This window comes from Saimiri boliviensis, chromosome 8, assembly GCF_048565385.1.
Source record: "Saimiri boliviensis isolate mSaiBol1 chromosome 8, mSaiBol1.pri, whole genome shotgun sequence".
Classification (NCBI taxonomy): domain Eukaryota; kingdom Metazoa; phylum Chordata; class Mammalia; order Primates; family Cebidae; genus Saimiri; species Saimiri boliviensis.
This window is the reverse complement of record NC_133456.1, coordinates 123,237,666-123,251,502: the sequence shown is the minus strand read 5'-3', so window position 1 is coordinate 123,251,502 and position 13,837 is coordinate 123,237,666. Positions and strand designations below refer to the sequence as shown.

Below are 13,837 nucleotides of genomic sequence, written 5' to 3'. Positions count from 1 at the left end.
TTTACAGTGTGAAAAAGAAAGATAAAAATTAAGCCTCTTGGGAATGGAAAGAAAATTTCCAGTCTCTCACCAGCCAATTCAATTTAATCAGGTCTTTCTCTTCTTTTTTCTGAAACCATTTGTGTTTCCACACCCAGCCCTTTCCATTTTCTGTGTTTTATAAACAGAACTAGCTTTAAAGATCTGGGGTTTGGATTTTATTTTATCTTGAAGTGTATACCTAGATTTGCTGCAGGTCAACACGGTAGTCCATCATTTCAAAGGTTTTTAAAAAATAGACTCTAAAAGCAGATATACGGTATTCTAGATATAAGACACCAGGAGCCAAGTATGGCACAAATTTCCAAATGTTGAATACTTTTGACAGTGTTCAGCTTATCTTGGTATTTATTCGTTCATTATTCATTCATTTATTAATTCATCAAAAATATATTGAGAATTTATAATGCACAAAAGATAGCATAGTGTTCAGGATGTAATCTCTACCTAGAGGCACTCATGGCTTAGTAGGAGGGTCAGATACGTAAACAAACAAGTTTCAGTTTTAGATGGTATTATAAATGATTACATAAAAAGTTGTATGGTGCTATGGAGAAAAAAATGAGAAGACTTCCCATAGCAGGTGACATCTGATACAAGGCTTTAAGAAAGAACAGAAAGATAAGCAGAAGGTGAGAAATTTACCCTTGGCAGACAGAAGACCATATGCAAAGAAATGGGGTTGGGGGAACTGGGGATGCAGACATCTGAGGTTGCCCGAAGGGCAGAGTAAGTGCTGACAGAGGAAGCTGAGGAGAGAGAGGAAAGGATTGGAGCCAAACTTTCTGTGCCAAATTAAGGACTTAATACTTTAGTCTGTTTGAAAAGCGTTTTAAGAAGAGAAATGACATAATCAGCTTTAAGATTATAGTAGATCAGACTCCCGAAGAAATGGTTTCTGAAACTCTGAGATTTGCATCCGGTAATTCATACGGGGAATGATTTCGGGGACATTACCTGTAAGGAATCGAAGAGAAGCAGGGAGGGAAGAAGGAACACTGGGCTGCCGTGCAATATATATCATTTCCCACCCCCCCCCCCACCCCGTTCCCGTTCTTTCTCCTTAGGGTTGTATACAAACCCATAAACAATGGGGAAGAGCTTCTGGTCTTCAATGCTGGTGGGTATCTCCCTTGGTCATTCTTGCCCACAGGCCCAGGTAGTCCATTCACAGATGTGAAGCCTCATGCCTCTGGGTCAGATCTGGCCTCAGGATTGTCTGTCCGGAATCCTAACGTGGGCCTTCTGAGGTCCAGCTTTCCAGGGCACACATACTTATGGTCCTGTGTACAAGTGAGTCATTGACAAAACCTGCAGTGTGTGCGTGAACCCCCAGTAACACCTCTTTTTTTTGAGACAGGGTCTCACTCTGTCAGCCAGACTGGAGTTCAGTGGGACGATCACAGTTCACTGGAGCCTTGAACTTCTGGACTCAAGTGATCCTTCTGGCTCAGCCCCCCAAGTAGCTGGGACCACATGTGCACAGTACCATGTCCGGCTAATTTTTAACAAATTATTTTTCTAGAGAGGAGGTCTGGCTACATTGGCTATGCTGGTCTCAAACTCCTGGCCTCAAGTGATCCTCCATTAGCCTCCCAATATGCTGGGATTACAGGCATGAGCTACTGCACCCAGACAGCCACTGGTTCTTGAAGAAAGAATCCTGGACCAACAGCAGTACCTGATAATTGCTTTTCATTTTAAAGTTTGTCAGGCAGCTCTAATTCATTGTTTTTAAATCTAGAACAATGAAGCATGACAATAGAGATTTTGAGAACATCCGTAATATAAATATACTGCAATGGTATATGTAATATAAAAACATTTTAATATATTTATGGTATTAAACTCTGCTTACAATAAGTTTATTTATTTATTTATTTCGAGACAGAGTCTCGCTGTTGCTGAGGCTGGAGTATAGTAGCACAATCTCTGCTCACTGCAACCTCCACCTCCTCTGCTTAAGCAGTTCTCCTGCCACAGCCTCCTGAATAGCTGGGACTAAAGACATATGCCATCATACCTGGCTAATTTTTATATTTTCAGTGGGTGGGGGGTGGTTCACCGTGTTGGCCAGGCGGGCTTCGATCTCTTGACCTCAAATTATCCACCCACCTCGGTCTCCCAAAGTGCTGGGATTACAGGTATGAGCCACCACACCTGGCCTAAACACTACTAAAAGTAAGTTTTAAGTTAATTCATAAGAGAAATTACCAATCTAATCTCTCAACAAGCTGAGAAAAGCTTCTTGAAGCAGCTGGAATTTAAGGAGTTCAAGGGCAGAATCTTCTGGCCCTTCTCCTTCCTACAGGCTGAGGATCATCAGAGTTAGGCTGAAATCCTGGTGACTTCGGGAATGTAGGTCATGCATGACCAAGCAGCAGGATGGAAGGAGCCTGAAGCCCAGGCATCACCCTGGGCAAACTGACCCTGGACTGCCTATGTCCAGATATTCTTAAATAAAATAAATTTGAATCCTATTTAAGCCTGTTATCTTGGTGTTCTCTCATTCACTAACAAGTTATCCCAACTAACGTTAATAATATCAGTAGTAGTGCCTATTGTATGACTAGGCAAGAGACTCTCACCATAACAGATTAGATACTCACATTCTATGCAGCCTTGGAGTTTAGTTTTAAATGTAATAAAAAAGTGACTGCTATTACCATTGGTGGTATAGAATAAAAAGTGAATGTGATTGTTAACAAATATTCGCCTCCCTTGTCTCATGTATTATGTGAGAAGAGAGGGGCCCAGGGAAAGAAACACATGAGGCTCTTAGCTAGGTAAGACTGTGTATTCTGAGTGCCATCAGTACAACATTATACATTCAAGACCACACTGGGAACCCAATCTCCTATTTTACACTTCAATTTTTCCTATTTTTCTCTTTTGTTTAAACAGCAAAAAAGGTGACACCTTAACCGATAATTCCTAATGTTCAAAAAGTTCCTTCTCCAGAAGATAGCTCTAAAAATTGTGAAAAATCTATTTGTAGAGGAAAACGTAACTATTAAAAATCATGAATTTGTGCACAACATTAATGAATGTCTGAGCAAAGCTGTTCATTTTGCAGGTTTTATGATCATTCTTAAACTGGAGGCTTAAATGATCAAGCTCTTCACTTGAGAGCTATCATAAACTTGAGTGCCTTCAGGGAGCAAGCAGGTAGGTTAAATAATACCCAGGTGTGGTTATAGGAAAATGTGGAACATCTGTGCCTTTGAACCAAGCAACCTCATTCCAACAATAAATGCTCTGAGTGAGTGGGGGACCAATACCGTCAGAGCTTCTGATTTTTCAGAAAAAGCCAAAAGACTTGTGATATGGTTAGGTTTCGTGTCCCCACTCAAGTCTCATCTTGAATTATAATCCCTACAACCCTCATGTGTCAAGGGAGAGACCAGGTGGAAGTAATGGACTGATGAGGACAGTTTCCCTCATGCTGTTCTCCCGATAGTGAGTTCTCACGAGATCCGATGGTTTTATAAAGGGCCCTTCCCTCTTCAATCACAACTTCTTCCTGCTGCTGTATGAAAAAGGTCCTTGCTTCTCCTTCTCCTTCCCCTTAAGTTTGCTGAGGCCTGCCCAGGCATGTTGAACTGTGAGTCAATTAAACGTCTTTCCTTTACAAATTACCCAGTCTCAGGCAGTTCTTTACAGCATCCTGAAAATGTACTAATACAACTTTTTTATTAAATGTGTTATCTTCTGATATTCAACATTTAAAAAACACAGCATGAATCTAACCAAACACCTCTGTGAGCTGAGTGCCACCTTCAACTTAAAGTGTGATTGCAATTAATTAGACTGGAGTTTGCAAAATCAGACTTTAAAATTTTACTTTAATTTCTCCTTAATATAACTGCTTTAATGGATTAAAAATGGCCTGAACCAAACATGAAGGGTGGAAAATAAATGACAATTTGTCAAGCAGAGAAAGAATATGCTGGACGAATTGCCAAGGGGAGCAATCACAGGCCTTTAGAGACAGGTAGAACTGAGATAAGTTCAGAGTTGTGACTTTGTTTTCATAGGTCATTAGGGTCTTGGGGACAGCCAAGAGTTTTGGTGACAATAGTCATAACTTTTGACTTCTAGATTCTATCCACCTGTCACCCCATTGGGCAGATGACCCTCCTTCTTTAACTGGATTAAAGAAATTTGTCAAATTCCTTTTATGTGTCAGAAACTGTCTTTGTATTAAGGATACAAAATTGACTAAATCACAGTCTCTGTCTTCGAAAGATTCATAGCTGAGTGGGGATAAAAAAAAGCATACATAATTATGTGTTATTCAATCTAAGGTGCTACCAATTATAAGAAATTTTTTTTGTACCTCTTAAAATTAACCTATGATATTCTTCAATTTTAAGATGAATTCTAATTTCAAAGATATTTCAATGTTTAAAAAGAAGTGTATGTTAATAAATACTGCTATAGAAGAAGTTGTGTTCAAGAACAGGGAGAAGAAATGATCTACCCATCTGGGCCAAGCAGGGAGATAGAGTAAAGTTTGTAAGGCTGAAATGGGAGTCAGATTACTTGAAGCAATGTAACTATCTTAATGTGCTTGGGCTACCACAGCAAAATACCACAGATGGTGGGGCTTGAACAATGGAAATTTATTTTCTTATAGTTCTAGAGGCTGAACAGTTCACTATCAATCAAGATCTTGTAGCTTTGGTTCCTTGCTGAAGGCCTTCTTTCTGGCTTGCAGATGAGTGCCTTCTCACTGTCCTCATGTTGTGGGAAGAGAAAATAGAGAACTCGGTTCCTCTTTTTCTTCTTGTAAATACATCAATCCTATTGGATTAGGGCCTCACCCTTATGACCGCATTTAATCGTACCTCCTTAGTTCACTTTTCTTACTATAATAAAATGCTACAGCCTAGGTAATTTATAAAAAAGAAATTTATCTAGTCACAGTTCTGGAGGCTGGGAAGTCTAAGATCAAGGCAACAGCAGACTAGGTTGTCTGGTAAGGGCTGTTCTCTGCTTCCAAGATGGGACCATGAGGTTCCATCCTCCAGAGGGGAAGAATACTGTGTCCTCACATGGCACACAAGCCCTTTGATAAGGCTCCACCCTCATGACTTAATCACCTCCTAAAGGTTCCTCTTCTTAACGATACTACACTGGTGGTTAAGTTTCAACACAAATTTGGGAGGGGACACCAATATCTAAACCATATGACCTTCTAAAAACCCTATCTCCAAATACAGTCACACTGGGAATCAGGACTTGAACACACAAACTGAGGGTATAGGGGTAGAAAAGACACGTTTCAGTCCATAACAGTGACCTATGGCTAGTCACTCAATCTCACTTCTCCCCCATCTGTAAAATAATAGTAGCTACCTCATAGAGTTGTGAAGATTAAAATATTTCATATGAAGTGCACTGTGGTATCTCAGATCTAGTACATGCTTAGTAAAGGTTGGCTGTTATCTGCAGAGGTAATTAATGATAGAATTTGAACTCCAAGAATCAGTAGATCTTCTCCAAGGACTAAGCAAGAAAGTACATTTCAGGAAAGAACAGAATACTCAAAAGACCTAAAGGACTGTTTTGGAACATTTTGCCTGTCTGCTATGATGTCTTGATGTAGCTGGTGAGGTTTGTTTTTCCCCTTGAGAAATTAAATCTTAGGCCGGGCGCGGTGGCTCAAGCCTGTAATCCCAGCACTTTGGGAGGCTGAGACGGGTGGATCACGAGGTCGAGAGATCGAGACCATCCTGGTCAACATGGTGAAACCCCGTCTCTACTAAAAATACAAAACATTAGCTGGGCATGGTGGCGCGTGCCTGTAATTCCAGCTACCTGGAGGCTGAGGCAGGAGAATTGCCTGAACCCAGGAGGCGGAGGTTGCAGTGAGCCGAGTTCGTGCCATTGCACTCCAGCCTGGGTAACAAGAGTGAAACTCCGTCTCAAAAAAAAAGAAAAGAAAAGAAAAGAGAAATTAAGTCTTTTCTTTTCTTCCTTTTTTTTTTTGGAGGGGGGGACAGGGTCTCACTCTGTCACCCAGGTTGGAGTTCAGCAGTGTAATTCCAGCTCACTGCAGCCTCAACCTTCCCGGGATCAAATGGTTCTCCTGCCTCAGCCTTCCAAGTAACTGGGACCACAGGTGCACACCATCATGCCTGGGTACTTTTTGTATGTTTTGTAGAGACGAGGTTTGCCCAGGCTGGTCTTGAACTCCTGGACTAAAGCTATCTGCCTGTCTAGGACTCCCAAAGTGCTGGGATTACCGAGATGACCACCATGCCTAGCCGAAAATCTTTTTGATATCTTTTCTCCTGTACCTTCTTCCCCATTCCCTGATCCCAACACATCCACACAGACGGCTTGGTTCTTCCAGTTTTCTACTCAGAAGCATGCAGCAGGCCTTGTACTCAAACAAGAACTGGGCTTCTCGGAACAAGGAGACAAGTTCTTTGTCTTTCGATTTTCCTCTTTGCTCCCCTCCACCCCTTCTTCTTGTTGGGGACAGCCTTTGTATAACATCCTTTGTTTGTTTAAGAGAATTAATTGCTATCCCCCAGTGTCCGTCAGTGTCTTTCAGGGGACCTCATGTAAATAAGTCTCCAGGTGGCCTGCTCTGATTTCTCAGAGTTACCAGAGGGGTAACATCCTGTTAGGACATTCATCAAGGATGACATTTAGTGAGGCCCAGAGCAGTGACTCATGCCTGTAATCTCAGCACTTTGGGAAGCCAATGAGAGATGACTGCTTGAGGCTAGGAATTTGAGACTCGTCTGGGCAATATAGCCAGACCCCATCTCTATGAAAAGTAAAAAGAATTAACCAGATGTAGCTGTGCGCACCTGTAGTCCTAGCTACTCAGGAGGCTGGGAGGATCCCTTGAGCCCAGGAGTTCAAGGTACAGCAAGCTATGGTCTTGCAGTTGTATTGGGTAACAGAGAAAGAGCCTGTCTCAAAATAATGATAATAATAATAATAATAATATTAAGTCTAATCCCACTTGAAGCTTGCAGAAGTTATTGTACTTAAAGTTCCCCGTTAGTAACAGAGCTGGTCAGTGCTTTGCTATGTTATCATGCATTGTCATTCAAAATGTCTTGTCTCCTGAAGGAATTTTCTCATCAGAATTATTTCTATTGACATAGTGTCCCCTTTTTAGTAAGCAACTCGCATCTTGAGTAAGAAAGCTACCCAGTCTCTGAATTTCAGTTCATCCATCCATTCACCACGCCTTCCTCTACACGCATTAACTGAGAACCTATTTGGGGTACTACGTGTAGAGGATTCCAGGTTAAGACTCACATTTCCCCTAATCTCACAGAGTTTACAGTCTAGCAGAAGAGGCAATTACAATAATTTGCAATGCAGAGAGCAAAAGCTGCTTAGGGAAGGCTCCTCAGAGTCAGTTCCTGCAAAGTAGAGACCTAAAGGATTGGGGAGAATTAGCTAAGTAAAACGATGGGGGGAAGGGAGGTGATAAAATGAGGTATAAAATACTGTGCAAACTGTGTAACTGCAGACGAGTCAAACCGTGTTACTAAACAGACATCCCTCCAGAGCTCTCCAATCTCTGTCCCAGGTCTTCTTCCAGAAAACTCTGTATCTCTGCTCCTTTGACAGAATAATCCCCCTTTTAACCTGTGTAACTCTTGTTTTATATATGATTGTTTTATTGGTATTAGTACATTCTTGGGTTTGAGCTGGAGACAAGGGCCCATCTCTAATCAGGAGTGACCTGATTTTTATGTCAATTACCTGAGAAGACATCATCAAACCAGATCCTGGGGCTTAGAGAGGGATGTAAGGGGATTGCAGAATGGGATTTTGTTTCCCTTGGTCTTGATCCTGAAGGATGAATGATGCATGTTAGTTAGGCAAGGAAGCGGTGGTTACAATAGTGTTTTATACATTGTTTGTTGATTGAGATCCACAGTATGAAACTCATTTAACGTTGCTACCCAGAGTACTCACATGTGGCTGAAAGTTTCCCCTCATTTGTGTTTTGGGAAAAAATACATGTGATACAATCTGGTATTTTATATCTTGGATTGTGATTAGTGTTTTCCAGAGTGGCTACCCTTTTGGATCACAAAATTAACTTAGTGGGTATGATGACCACCTTAAAAAATGACATAGAAGCAGCCATGCAGAGATGGGAAATAGCAAAGAAGATACCCATACATAGCGGTCACTCTTTTGGAGCTAAGTCTGCATTTTGGACTTCCTGAGACCCTCTGTTTCTTGCATGATTTGTGTCTGGTTGTAGGAAACTCGAGAGAGATTAGTGGTTCTGCCTGTGGGTTGTGAAGCATGAAGTCTGGAATCTTGACTGTGTTACTCAGCAGCCGTGTGACATGGGCACTTGACCTACTTACCTTGTGTTTAAAATGGGGATAATAACAGTTCTTTTTTTTCCCCCAACATGGATCATAGAAACAAAACAGTTCTTATGTAGTTGCAAAGAATTAAATAACGCAGTGCTTGGCACTGAATCTACACTCAGGAAATAATAGCCATTATATTTCTTTCACTTTTATTTTCCCCAAATATTAAGTACTCTCTTTTGTTTTAATTCAGCTTTTCTCAGCTTGCTAAGTAGGACCAAAGGAAGAGATACATGTACTGACATAGAGGGCTCTGGAAGCCAGATTGCTATGGGCAGCAGATACCAAAGAGAAAGAATCACAAGGGGAAACTGAAAGCCCAAGGGCAGGTGTCCCCAAACTACAGGGCCGCGGCCCCCTGAGGCCATTTATCCGGCCCCCCGCCGCACTTCAGGAAGGGGCACCTCTTTCATTGGTGGTCAGTGAGAGGAGCACAGTATGTGGTGGCCCTCCAACGGTCTGAGGGACAGTGAACTGGCCCCTTGTGTAAAAAGTTTGGGGACGCCTGCCCAAAGGCCACAGTGGAGGGCTTCGGTCCTTCCAGTGCCAAACCTTGAAGGTCCAGGGTTTTACTTTCTTAAAGAAAGCAGTTCTTCTCTTTAATAACAACACTTTTGACCCTAGCTTCTCGATACCCGTCTAGATCAAATTCCAGTTTGTTGAAAAAACTTGACTAAATCTGAGTGTATATTTTCCCACAAATTTCTACTTGACATTCCTTGAGGTTGCGATCCTTGCTTGGGTAACTTTACTGTCGGCCATCTTTTGTTCACTGCGTTTACTTCTTTCCTGCATTTAGCAAAACAACAATGTTGTTTTTAATATCTGGGATTTCAAGAGAAAGTATATTGAATAATATGATGAGAAGAAAAGAATATATTCTATAATACCATCTTTCACAGGTAAAATTATTCTACAGTAAAATCATTTAATACATTTGGTGTATGCTTCTTACCCATTCCCACTCCAAAAAATAACAGATGGCATGTACCTGTCAAACACTCCCATAAGGTGTACTAGAAATTCACTTAAAAATTTTTTAGAAATGATATATGTAAAACATTTTGTAAACATGTAAACTATGAAATTAACAATTTAAAGGTTTCTTAAAATTGTTCTGCAAGGAAAAACGTAAATATCACTGTTTTAAAAATATGCAGAACTTTAAAAAATGTTAATTTTACTATACCTCTGCTCTGCAGAAAAACCTTTTTACAATTATGTACAGACTTCACGAATTTTTCTTACATCATCTGATGATTACTAAAACTATTTGATATTCAAATAAAATATACAAGTATTTTCCAAATCAACATTCAAAAACACTTTGCTTATGTAGATTTTTCTGGAATAATGTTTTTTAACCAACTCAGATCTTGAATTAAAAGCTAGTATTCCTGTCATCACTCTTTCTTATAAAAATACCACAGCATTTTCAATGAGACTGTAAACACACCATTGTTTCAGGTTTTATTTACAACTGGAGCTGCCTTGCAAAATCCCTGGCCTGGCCATCTGCTGTGGTTCCAAATAAGTTTATAAAAGTGAACCTTGCCGTTTTCAATACTTCCTCCTTTGGGTCTATTTATTCCGAGGCCTGTTTTTCTCATTCTTTTAAACTTTTTCCCCCAAAACAGATTTGTGTGAGCCACTTTTTACCATAACATTTGTTTTTTCTGCTTATGAGAGGGTAAGATTCCACAAGCCAGAAATAATGTTAATATTTTGTTGTCAGTTCTTGGAGCCTTCATTTTTTTCCACCTACAGAGCCCTTTTCTAACCAGAACTCATTGTTTCTGAGGGCATAAAATTGCAGAGAGGCCGGGCGCGGTGGCTCACGCCTGTAATCCCAGCACTTTGGGATGCTGAGGCGGGCGGATCATGAAGTTAGGAGTTCGAGACCAGCCTAACCAACACGGTGAAACTCCGTCTCTACTAAAAATACACAAACTAGCCGGGAGTGGTGTTGGGCGCCTGTAATCCCAGCTATTCAGGAGGCTGAGGCAGGAGAATCGCTTGAACCGAGGAGGCGGAGATGGCAGTGAGACAAGATCGCGTCCCTGCACTCCAGCCTGGGCGACTGCGTCTCAAACAAACAAAAAGGCGGAGAGCTGCGCTTGAACACAGGAAGGTATCGTCACGTGAGTGGGTGGGCGACTGGAAAGTTTGCCCTGGCGAAGAAGTGAACACGTTTATCCGGATCACCGTTTGTTAACCTTAATAGAGGTGAACGGCAACCTGTAAGCAGCTTCATCTAGCCGAAAGGGAAATTTAGCAGCAAGGGGAGAAACCGAAATCTGCAAGGAACTGTCTGGGCTGGAGGCGGCGCCTGGCAGGAAGGGAAGGTGGGGGCCCGCGGGAGTCTGGAGCCGGAGCCGGAAGGGCGGGACCCAGGGGCGGGGCCTAACTGGGCATGGGACGGGTCTAGCTAGGAGGTGGGCGGGGCCTGCTCCCGGTCTGGGCGGAGTCTGGCGGGAGACGCGCCGAGCCCGGGCGGAGTGAGGGCCCATGGGAGAGCTGTCTTCTCAGGGCTGAGGACCCCTCCCCCCGCACCTGGAGAGCAAACGGCTGTCGCGCCACACGTGGACAACTTTAAAAAAACACGTGAGGAACTGTCTATGGAGAAACCACCTCAGAACCCTGGCGTCCTACTCCAGCCCCCAGGGCGACAGCTTGTTTGCAGTATTCCAGACCGTCTCCGTCCCTTTTTGTCGGCCCCTTCTCCTCTAACCCCAGCTTCAGGCTTTGAGGGAAGCTTTCATAGAGCAGCCGCCGCTGCAGGCGCCCACACCGGCGAAGCCCACCGGCATGCAGGAGCTGAGGCCGTCTGCGCCTGTGCGCGGGGTCCGTGACGGGGCGGTGCGTGCCGCTCGGGGGCGTGTCTCGCACGCGGCGCCGGGGGGCGGGGCGAGGGCGGAGCCTGGGGGCCGAGAGGCCCGCGCCCCTCCCGCGGCCTGACCTCCCGGAACGCTCGGCCGGTGACGTCACCCCGCCGTGACGCGCACGCAGTCGGAAAACTGTAAGTTTACGAGGATTCCTGCAGCCCTTTGGGCTCGCGGGGCCCGCCGGCTGCTGGCAGTGCGGGCGGTGGTGGCGGCTGTGGGGGCGTCAGTTCTTTGGGGAGCAGCGGAACATGGCGAAGGGACAGGCGCCTGCTCAGAGTGGCAGCGCGCCCTGCTGGGCGGGAGGGACCCGGGGTGCGGGCGGCGAGGCCGCGCCCCGCCTGGCAGGGCCGGCAGCTTTTCCCCTGGGGCGGGGAGCGTCTTCCACTCGGGAAGCGAGGCCTTAGAAGGGGCGGAAAGTCCGCATGGAGAGTCCGTTTTTTGATTCGGTGATAAGGGGCCTTGGATTACTCTTCTTCCCCTGCTCAACCCTGGAGTTTGACACGTGAATTCGGGGGTGGAGGCTTCCTCTCAGAGACTAGGACTCCTATGTCCTGGCCGTTGGGATCCCACAAGTGATCCACTCGTCGTGGACGCAAAAAGAAAACGGAGGCAGCAAAATAACCACTGGCTGTCTGTTTTCTTTCAGTGTAAAATGGAGGTACAGCAGCCTCTGGCCTCCCTCGTGGTCGTTCCCCCAGCACTGGGAACACGTGAGATAACCCAAGTGTGTACATTTGCTAGGAGAAAGCTTACACACAGACACTTGGTTGTTCTGAGGAATGTGGTGGCCACTGGCCATTTGACCAGGAATCTTCAAGCCAGAGAGCTTTTCAGTATTTTGCCTACCCCCACGACCTTCCCTCCATCTGATCCTTTACCGCACTGGAGCCTCTTTGGTGATCTGAACTGTTGTCACTAAACTTGATAAAAGGGGGATCAAGAAATAACAGGTATCTTTAGCACGTTACTCTTGGTGATTACAATGCCCCCCTCTTCCGGGTTTTGCAGAGGAAGCTTTCCCTGTGCTGGAACTAGCACACTATACCCAACACAGACACACTGAGTTTTAAGGGTTGCTGTATTGATTTGGAATACCCAGTAATCCTGTCTGATTGCTTGAGTATTTTGGCCAAGGGGTAGTACGTTATCGATGAGTTATTACTAAACTTTAATGCCTCTCAAACTGCAGGACGAGTATTCGTCAGGAACTTTGAAGGGAAGAATACTGTGCACCCTTGAGGATATGTTTATACGGGAGCTCGAGAGTTCACATTTCTGTAAGTTCATTTCAGGGCTGTGATATCCTTTCATCCTGGTGGGAGGAGCCTTGGAATCAGAAAGCAGGGCATCTAATCTTTGTTCTATTCGTTAACTAGCTTCGTGTCCAAGGACAAGTCACCCACACTTGGAACTTTTTCTTATCTAAAATGGGAGCTGATAGTATGTCTGCTGTTGGTTTTTCCAGCATCAAATGAGATCACGAGTGTGCTTTCTAAGTGTGCTGTTGTTATTAGGAGATTTGCATTTGGTCCCCTAGCCTGAGTGAAGTGTGAGCCAGAAATCTCTAGAAATAGAGCAGCAAAGAAGATGGTCTCCAACCTAGCTGGGCTTATGTTGCAGTGGGAAATAGGCAATAAACAATAAGTACATAATGTAATTTCAGATAGTCGTAAGGGCAGTGAAGGAAAGGGAAGGACAGTGGGGGAACAGGGAAGGTGGTTTTTGGTAGGATCTGTCAGGAAAAGCCGTTCAGAGGCAGGGACCCTTGAATCAATTGAAGTGTGATGGAAAGAGCCTGACGTAAGAACATTTCAGAGAGGAATAATAATAATAGCAATGAACACTAAAAAAAAAAGTAGCGCTTAGCATATGTAAAGCAGTGTTCTGAACACTAAATTTTTATAACAGTCTTATGAGACAACCTAGTATCTTTATTTTATAGATGAAGCAACTGACACACAGAAAGGTTAAGATTTGCCAAAGGTTGCGCAGCTAAAACGTGATAGAGACTATTTGAATGCGGGCAGTCTGACTTCAGAGTCCAGGCACCAGGTAACTGTATTTTCGGCCTCACAGCAGAACGCAGGACAATGCTCTGAGGTGGAACCAAGCCTGAGGTGGTCCAGACACAGCAAGAGTGTTTAGAGCACAGCAGGGAAGAGGGGGAGTGGTGGCTGATGATGGTCAAGGGCCAGGCAGGTCCTGGGATCCCTGGCAGGCTGTGGTGAAGTAATGATGTTCTTCTAATATGATGGAAAAGCACTAGAAGATTTGCATCAAGGGAATGGCCTTCTGATTTAAGTTTGACTGTATGGAGAATTAACTGTAGTTTAGAGTGGGTGGGGTGGAGTGAAAAGTGGGAGAGAAAGCCGCTGTGCCCTGTGGGTGAGATGATAGTGGTTTGGGCTGGGGGAGGTAGTTGTGGAGATGATGGTGCGCGGGAGCTGGGTCGTGTGTATTGAAGGTAGAGCTGACTGGACCAGCTGCTGTGGAATGTGAGGAAAACGGAGAAGTGATGGCTTACGTCTAGGCTGGAACAACTAG

The 13,837-nt window shown here is 44.1% G+C and overlaps 1 protein-coding gene across 25 annotated transcripts in view; it reads left to right on the top strand.

Annotated features, from left to right (window-relative positions):
- Window positions 1-10,557: 10,557 nt before the first annotated feature.
- The window catches only part of ZNF438 (zinc finger protein 438), a 171,125-nt gene continuing 167,845 nt past the window's right edge, over window positions 10,558-13,837 (top strand). For 20 of the 25 annotated variants that reach the window (XR_012519031.1, XM_074405211.1, XM_074405208.1 and 17 more), the window contains exons 1-2: window positions 11,283-11,427; window positions 12,483-12,570. The gene's annotated coding sequence lies outside the window, so the exon portion shown is untranslated. The other 5 variants (XM_074405212.1, XM_074405219.1, XM_074405210.1 and 2 more) reach the window with 5 other exon arrangements.